Raw genomic sequence first — 7,390 nt, 5'->3', positions numbered from 1 at the left:
GGGCATTGGATAGGCATATGGAGGATAGTGGGCTAGTGTAGGTTAGGTGGGCTTGGATCGGCGCAACATCGAGGGCCGAAGGGCCTGTACTGCGCTGTATTCTTCTATGTTCTATAAGGTTTCCCCCTCAGCAAATGCTTGTTCTGATCCTGATTAGTTAACAGCTTAACTTTAATCTTTTCTCAACCCTCCAACCTACAGTAGGAGGTGGGGTAAAAATTAGAGTACAGTTTACTATCTTAAATGCACTTCATAATACATATGCTTCTACCACACAAAATATACAAGTTTTGAACAGCCTACACAAGCCCATCTTCAGAATGGAACTGTATACCTGGCAGTACTTTTGAGAAAAGCAGTATGATTCTTCATGCTTCTCAAGAGATACAAGAAAATTTTGCCTTTACTAAAGTTAAGACCTCAGGATTGCTGAAGGACACTGGAAGGCTCAACCTGGTGTGGCAGAAGTTGAATGTCTGAAACACTGGGAGTGACTTGGATTCCTTTAAACACATTAAGGCTAAAAACCTGCCAATGTTTCACAAGACTGTTTTGGTTGTCAGTAAATATAGAACTTACCATTTAGTCTGTTGTATCAGTTGTCTGTTAGCTCATTGCTGACTTTAATTGTGACAGTAAACATGTATTAAGTGTAATCTTGTCCATCAGTTTATTTTCACTGATTGTCAGGAAATCCATCCTTTTACAGAAACTGGTTTCTACAAGGATCATAAGAATATGAAGCTAAAAACAAAATGGGAACAGATTTACTAAGTGTACAAAATGATATATTGTTTCCTCATTTACACTAGAATCAGTTTGTACATCCAATTCCACCAAATACAATGAAGGGTTATTATGCTATTCATGTCTAGAGACCTTAAATTCAGGTCATTCAGCTTGTCTACAGAATCACATGGGCACATACTTTGCAGTGTTTGACATGGGCAAAAGTGAGGATTGCATATGCTGGCAATCAGTGTGGTGCTGGAAAAGCACAGCAAGTCAGGCAGCATCAAGGAGCAGGAGAGTTGATGTTTCAGGCAAAAGTCCTTCATCAGGAATGAGCACTGAGGGGGTGGTGACAAATGAGAGGAGGGTGGGGCTGGGGAAGGCAGCTGAGTGCACAATGGGTAGATGAAGGTGAAGGTAATAGTGATAGGTCAGAGAGTAGGGTGGAGTGGATAGGTGAGAAGGAAGACAAGACAAGTAGGACAGGTCATGAGGGTGGTGCTGCATTTGAAGGTTGGAACTGGGATAAGATGGGGGAAGGGGAAGTGATGAAGGAGTCATGGAGGGAACTGTCTTTATGGAAAGCAAATAGGGGTGGGGAGGAAAATCTCATGGTGGGATCTGTTTGTAGGCAGTGAATGATGTGATGTACACAGAAATTGGTGGGGTGTAAGGTGAGGACTGGGGGCATTCTTTCCTTGCTGCAGTTGGAGGGTTGGGGTTTGAGGGCAAAGGTGCAGGAAGTGGATGAGATGCACTGGTGGGCATCATTGACCACATGGGAGGAGAAATTGCCATCTTTAAAGAAGGCCAGCCAGTATCTTCTGCAGTGGAGCAGATGCAGAGGAATTGGGAGTTAGAGATAGCAATTTTTACAGGAGGCAGGATGGGACCAAGTGTAGTCTGGGTAGCTGTGAGAATCAGTGGGTTTGTAGAAATCAATGCAAGTCAGTCACTGTTGGAGATGGAAGGCTCCAGAAAGGAGGGGGAGGTGTCAGATGGTCCAGGTGAACTTAAGGTCAGAGTGGAAAGTTGATGAACTGTTCAACCTCCTTGTGAGAGTACGAAATTGCACCAATACAGTTAATGTAGTGGAGGAAAAGGTGGGGAATCGTGCCAATATAAGAGATGGACTGCTGCACATTACTGACAGACAGGCATAGCTGGAACCCATATGGGTGCCCATAGCTACCCCGTTCACCTGGAGAAAGTGGGAAGATTCAAAGGAGAAATTAAGGGTGAGGACCAGTTCAGCCAAATGAATGAATGTCACTGAAGGGTACTGGCAGGAGGGGAAGAAAGAGGGCTTGGAGACCCTCATCATGGTGGATGGAGGTGTACAAGGGACTGACGTCCATGGTGAAGAGGTGGTGTTGGGGTCCTGGGAAATGAGTCTTGGAGGCTGAAGGTTGTATCCCAAATGTATGTGGCAAGTTCCTGGACCAGAGAGGAGAGGACAGTATTTGATGATGTCACATCAGAAGTTGTGCCATCATGTTCACTTGTTCAGATTGAGAATCAAGCTTTGCTTAAAATCTGTTGGAGATAGGAATCACCACAAGGTATTGCAATGTGAGGACAGTATAGACTGTAAACCAAACCAGAAAACTTAAACTCAAACTGGTTGGTTCCAAATGTCTCAGTCCCCAAACCTGAGGATAACCCCGATTTATACATCAGTATCATGTTGTCAGCAATGTGAGGACAGTATAGACTGTAAACCAAACCAGAAAACTTAAACTCAAACTGGTTGGTTCCAAATGTCTCAGTCCCCAAAAGATGTTCAATTTCCACAGTAGGTAAATTGATCTCGGACTTGCACTGCAGGGATTCTGGAACCAAGTTGGACACATCCTAACTAAGATGCAGTTTGCCTCTAGACCACAGATGGTCAGTCATGAGCCAAGTGGGACATTACTTTGTTTCATTGCTAAACAATAACTTTTTTTCTGCAGTCCTCCAAGTTAACTTTTGCAAGTGGCTCAGTGGTTCAATCAGTTGAACTCACTTTGTGCATTCTTTGCATGTGTTCAGCTCATTAAGTTCCCAAAAAGTCTGCAACATAAAGAACATTTCTGGCTTTGACCACAAATTCTGCTTTGCTCCATTGCAAATGCAGACAGCCAATCCCTTGTTTCTAGAAATCTCTGCAGCACCCTGAACATCTAGCATTTCTTGGTGTTAAATAACAATTAACTTTGCCCATGCAATCCAATAGCTCACCTTAAGAGCTTTTGTAGAGATCTGCCACCAATAAAGCTGTATTTTCATCAAATAGTAATTTCCTCAAACATTTCTTGTGAACAGTTTTGAAGTGCGTCCAAGCATATCTGGCTTCACGTTTTTGCTGGACATCACCCTGCAACAAAGACACTTGTTTTTGACAACTGAAGAAAAGCCCAAGTACAATCAAAATCTTCACCTTACTACATTTCTCACATCTTTTCTAAAAATCCAAAGGCTCTCAGATGGAGCTAAAAGCCCTACAAGAGAACTGTCCAAGTCAGAAGCTGCTGCCAATTAACTATTCACATACTTCTGAATGATTAGAATGTAAGGAACAATAGGTTGCCAGAAAGGTAACTATTATGGAGAATTCATCTGCATAACAAAAGTCAAATGAGCAAAGGTAGTCAAGTAAGGAGCATGACACCAGAGAGCAGGTTTATTGCATTTGATATTATGCAAAGATAGAATTAATGTTTAGTGAAATGCATCTAGGCAGCAATCATGTGATTGAACTTAACATTGCTTGAGGGAGAGTGTGGTTTCAAGATTAGTACCTTAAATGCAAATAGGGACAATTATGAGCACATGAAAGCAGAGATAGCTGCTGTAACAACTGAGATGCAGTGAGACATTAAGGGGATATTTCAGGATAAATAGAACAGACAATTCCAATAAAAAATGGGTACTCTAAAGGGAGGACCCACTGCTCAGTTCTGAAGTGTTAGCAATTTTAAAATTACTAAGCCAGTAATAAAGATAATTCTGCAAAGATCAGAGCACAAGAATTACTAAAATTAGTAGAGTTCCAATCACTGGATTGCGTGGACACTGAGGGGTACAGAACTGGTTTACAAGAATGTTAACAGATAAGCAGACAGCAGGCCCAAAAAGGAATTTTTCACATTTGCAGGAAGTAACCTATGATTTGTCACAAGGTGCCTCATGAGAAGTGGAAATATAAGTGACGGAGGCCAGTGATTTCAAGTGGGCAAGTACTACAAGTATCCACCAGCTCAAATTTATCATTGGCCATGAGTGAAGGGACAGAAAACTGAAGATAACTGACCTTGCTGCAATTGTACAATTGAGATTACATCTGAGCAACAAAAGTTTGATCTCTAAATTCAGATTTTTGTATCCCTTCCAATGCTCACTAAATTACACATACATTCTTTACAATCTAGATGAGGCAACTTCATACAAAATTTTGAAGGTGCATGCTGAGTACTATTGTTTCCAGCAGTCAACCATCAAGTTTTACAAAAGCTGGCAATTTAGGATTGTCTGATGTGGAGGAGCCCATGTTGGGCCAGGGCAGACAACCCCTGACTGTCCAAGTGAGTGACAACCACCTGAAGGAGCAGCACTCAAAGCTAGCACTATGATTTTAAATTTCGAATTAGACAAGGAAATTACTTGAAAGTTGTGAATCTTTGGAATTTGTCTACTCCAGAATGCAGATTTGCTATCACCAAGGTCACATGGGTGACAAGAATGAAAGTAGGGACAGGAAATTGAAGCTCAAACCCTCAGTTTGATAGCAGACTACACAAGCCATATGGTCTACTCCAGCTCCTACATCATCCATCAGCAAGAGCTCTGCACATCAGTCTCTGAAACCGACTGCACAAGGTCCACATAATAGGACAAAAGATTCTAATTGAATAATTTTACAAACCCAGGCACCAGCTGATCAAAACAGCCTCAGGATCCTATTTTCAGAATGCAACTTCAGTATGTTCAGCTAAAACATGAATGCAATCATCACTGCAAGCCTTGAAACAGGAGATTATAGACGGTTAGAAGTAACTATTTCAAACCTGAGGATAACCCCGATTTATACATCAGTATCATGTTGTCAGTTAGCCTGTGAGCTTTCTGGTGAAGCATTTCATGAAAGGTATATGTTATCAGTAACTTTAGTATTCAAATGTTAAGTTTACATTAAAATAAAATTGAAATATTTACTTACAACTGTGCAGTCATGCTGGGTCAACTTTATTTTTACCGATACTTTTGATATTTCATTCCTAACCCTGCTTTTCCCATAGGCCCCATTTATATTGCACAATTTCCTATAACAGCGAATCACATGGGAACACAAATACATTATAGGAGAACTACCTGTAAGGAGAGCAAAATTGCACATGTGACAAAAGCAACTAGGAGAATTCTCAACACGTACCTGTTTATTACAGTCCACATTGACAACATATCCACAAGGTCACTGCTGCTGGCTCCACTGTGTTGGACCCTGGGAGGGAACAAACTGGGCTTTAAAGGGAGAGAAACAAGAATCGACAATGGTGCCAGCAGCCACAAAGCAGTTGTATGAAGGGCCCTATAAACCTTGCCTTTAGAGATGACAAGGTCACAAACTTTACCCCTCAGCGTTAATGTAGCAAGTCTCAGGAAGAGACAGGTCACAAACAGACCTGACCTGCTTTACCTTGCATTGAGAAAAATGGAATCCTGCCAGCCAATCTTAACACTATAGAAACCCAGCAAGCCAATTGGAACATGCAGCAGGATCCGAAGCTGAAACCCACAATCAGTTTTACAGCAGGCGACATGGTGATTCCAGCTTCAATATCATCCTTTGTCAGGTGCTCTGCAGTCTCTGAAACCAACTGCACAAGGTCCAGAGAGTCCAGCATGGAAAGACTCTTCAGCCCAACTTGCCCATGCCAGCCAGATATCCCAATCTGCTCTAGTCTAATTTGCCACTACTCAGCCCATATCCCTCCAAACCTTTCCTATTCATATAGCCACCCAGATGCCTTTTAAATAATGCAATTGTATTAGCCTCCACCACTTCCTCTGGCAGCTCAATCCATACTGCACCCTCAGAGAATGTTGCCCCTTAGGTCCATTCTATATCTGTGGGCAGCACAGTGGCACAGTGGTTAGCACTGCTGCCTCACAGCGCCAGAGACCCGGGTTCAATTAAAGGGGTAAATGTAGGGGTATGGGTGGGTTGCGCTTCGGTGGGTCGGTGTGGACTTGTTGGACCGAAGGGCCTGTTTCCACACTAAGTAATCTAATCTAATCTTTCCCCTCATCCTAAACCTATGCCCCCTAGATCTGGACTAACACCCCCACTGCAGAGAAAGAACTGTCCTATTCATGCCACTCATGAGGTCACCCCTCAGCCTTTGATGCTCCAGTGAAAACAGGGCCTGCCTATTCAGCCTCTCCCTATAGCTCAAATTCTCCAACCCTAGCAGCATCCTTGTAAATTTTTCTAAACCCTTTCAAGTTTCATAGCATCCTTCCAATAGGAAGGAGACCAGAATTGCATGCAATATTCCAAAAGTGGAATAATCAATATCCTGTACAGCCACAACATGACCTCCCAACTCCTGTACTCAAATGCTCTGACCAATAAGGAAATCATACAAAATACCTTCACTATCCTATCTACCTGCACCTCTACTTTCAAGGAGCTATGCTCCTGATGGTTAGAAATTTACTTGTCACTAATTCTACAAATCCTGGCACCAGCTGAACAGCAAACAGGAATGCAATCAGCTCTGCAAACCTTGAAACTAGAAACTGTAGACTACATTTGTAAGTAACTTTATTTCAAACCTGAGAAGAACCCTGACCTGCACATCAGCATCATGTGGTTAGCCTGCATGCTTTCAGGTGAAGTATTTCATTTAAGATAATGCTGTAGTCAGTAACCTTAGTATTCAAGGGTTAAGTTCACATTAAAATATATGATTTGAAACATTTACTTAGGCTACACTATCATTTGTTAGGCTAACTATTGTTTTGATTTTTACTGATATTTTGTGGCTCACCCCTAACCCTGCTTTGCCCATTAGCCTAATTACTTATAATGCACAATTTTCTAATACACAGAGTTGCACGAGAACTACTGCATTATAGGAGAATTGCCTGTAAAGGAGAACATTTATTTGGAAGCACTAGTTTTCAAAGCCGTGTTCCTTCATCCACTAGCAGTGAATCAGGACTACAGGACAATTTATAACAAAGATTAGTGTCACGATTAATGCTTCCAAATAAATCTGTTGGACTATATCCTGGCATTGCATGTTTTTAGTTTTGCCCACCCTAGTCGAACACCAGCTCCTCCCAACATATAAGGACAGCAAAACTGCATAGCACTCCACTGGTTGCACACCTGGAGGATTCACAACACATACCTGTCGTTTACCCCAGTCCTCATGGGCAACACACCCACAAACACAGTCACTGTTTCCGGCTCCATGGTGTTGGATTCTGAAAGGGAACAAACTGGGTTTTAAAGGGAGACAAACAAGAATCTGCGATACTGCCTGCAGCTACGAAGCTGCTCAATGAAGGTCTCTATAAACTTTGGTTTTGAGATTACAAGGTCCAAAACTTTTACCCCTCATCGTCCGGAGCACGCGGCCGGGGAGGGGGGGGGGGGAACACCCGC

At 42.4% G+C, this 7,390-nt stretch overlaps 1 long non-coding RNA gene across 3 annotated transcripts in view; it reads right to left on the bottom strand.

Moving 5' to 3' along the window:
- Positions 1–7,390, bottom strand: part of LOC122550165 — a 10,045-nt gene that overhangs the window by 2,250 nt on the left and 405 nt on the right. For 2 of the 3 annotated variants that reach the window (XR_006311757.1, XR_006311756.1), the window contains exons 2-5: positions 7,134–7,209; positions 5,147–5,215; positions 2,956–3,091; positions 580–744 (exon numbers count right to left, since the gene is read on the bottom strand). This is a non-coding gene — a long non-coding RNA (uncharacterized LOC122550165). The remainder of the gene's footprint in view (positions 1–579; positions 745–2,955; positions 3,092–5,146; positions 5,216–7,133; positions 7,210–7,390) is intronic. The other variant, XR_006311758.1, reaches the window with a different exon arrangement.

This window comes from Chiloscyllium plagiosum, chromosome 5, assembly GCF_004010195.1.
Source record: "Chiloscyllium plagiosum isolate BGI_BamShark_2017 chromosome 5, ASM401019v2, whole genome shotgun sequence".
NCBI classification, from domain to species: domain Eukaryota; kingdom Metazoa; phylum Chordata; class Chondrichthyes; order Orectolobiformes; family Hemiscylliidae; genus Chiloscyllium; species Chiloscyllium plagiosum.
Note: the sequence above shows the minus strand (reverse complement) of the source record. Positions and strands in the feature narration are given on the sequence as shown.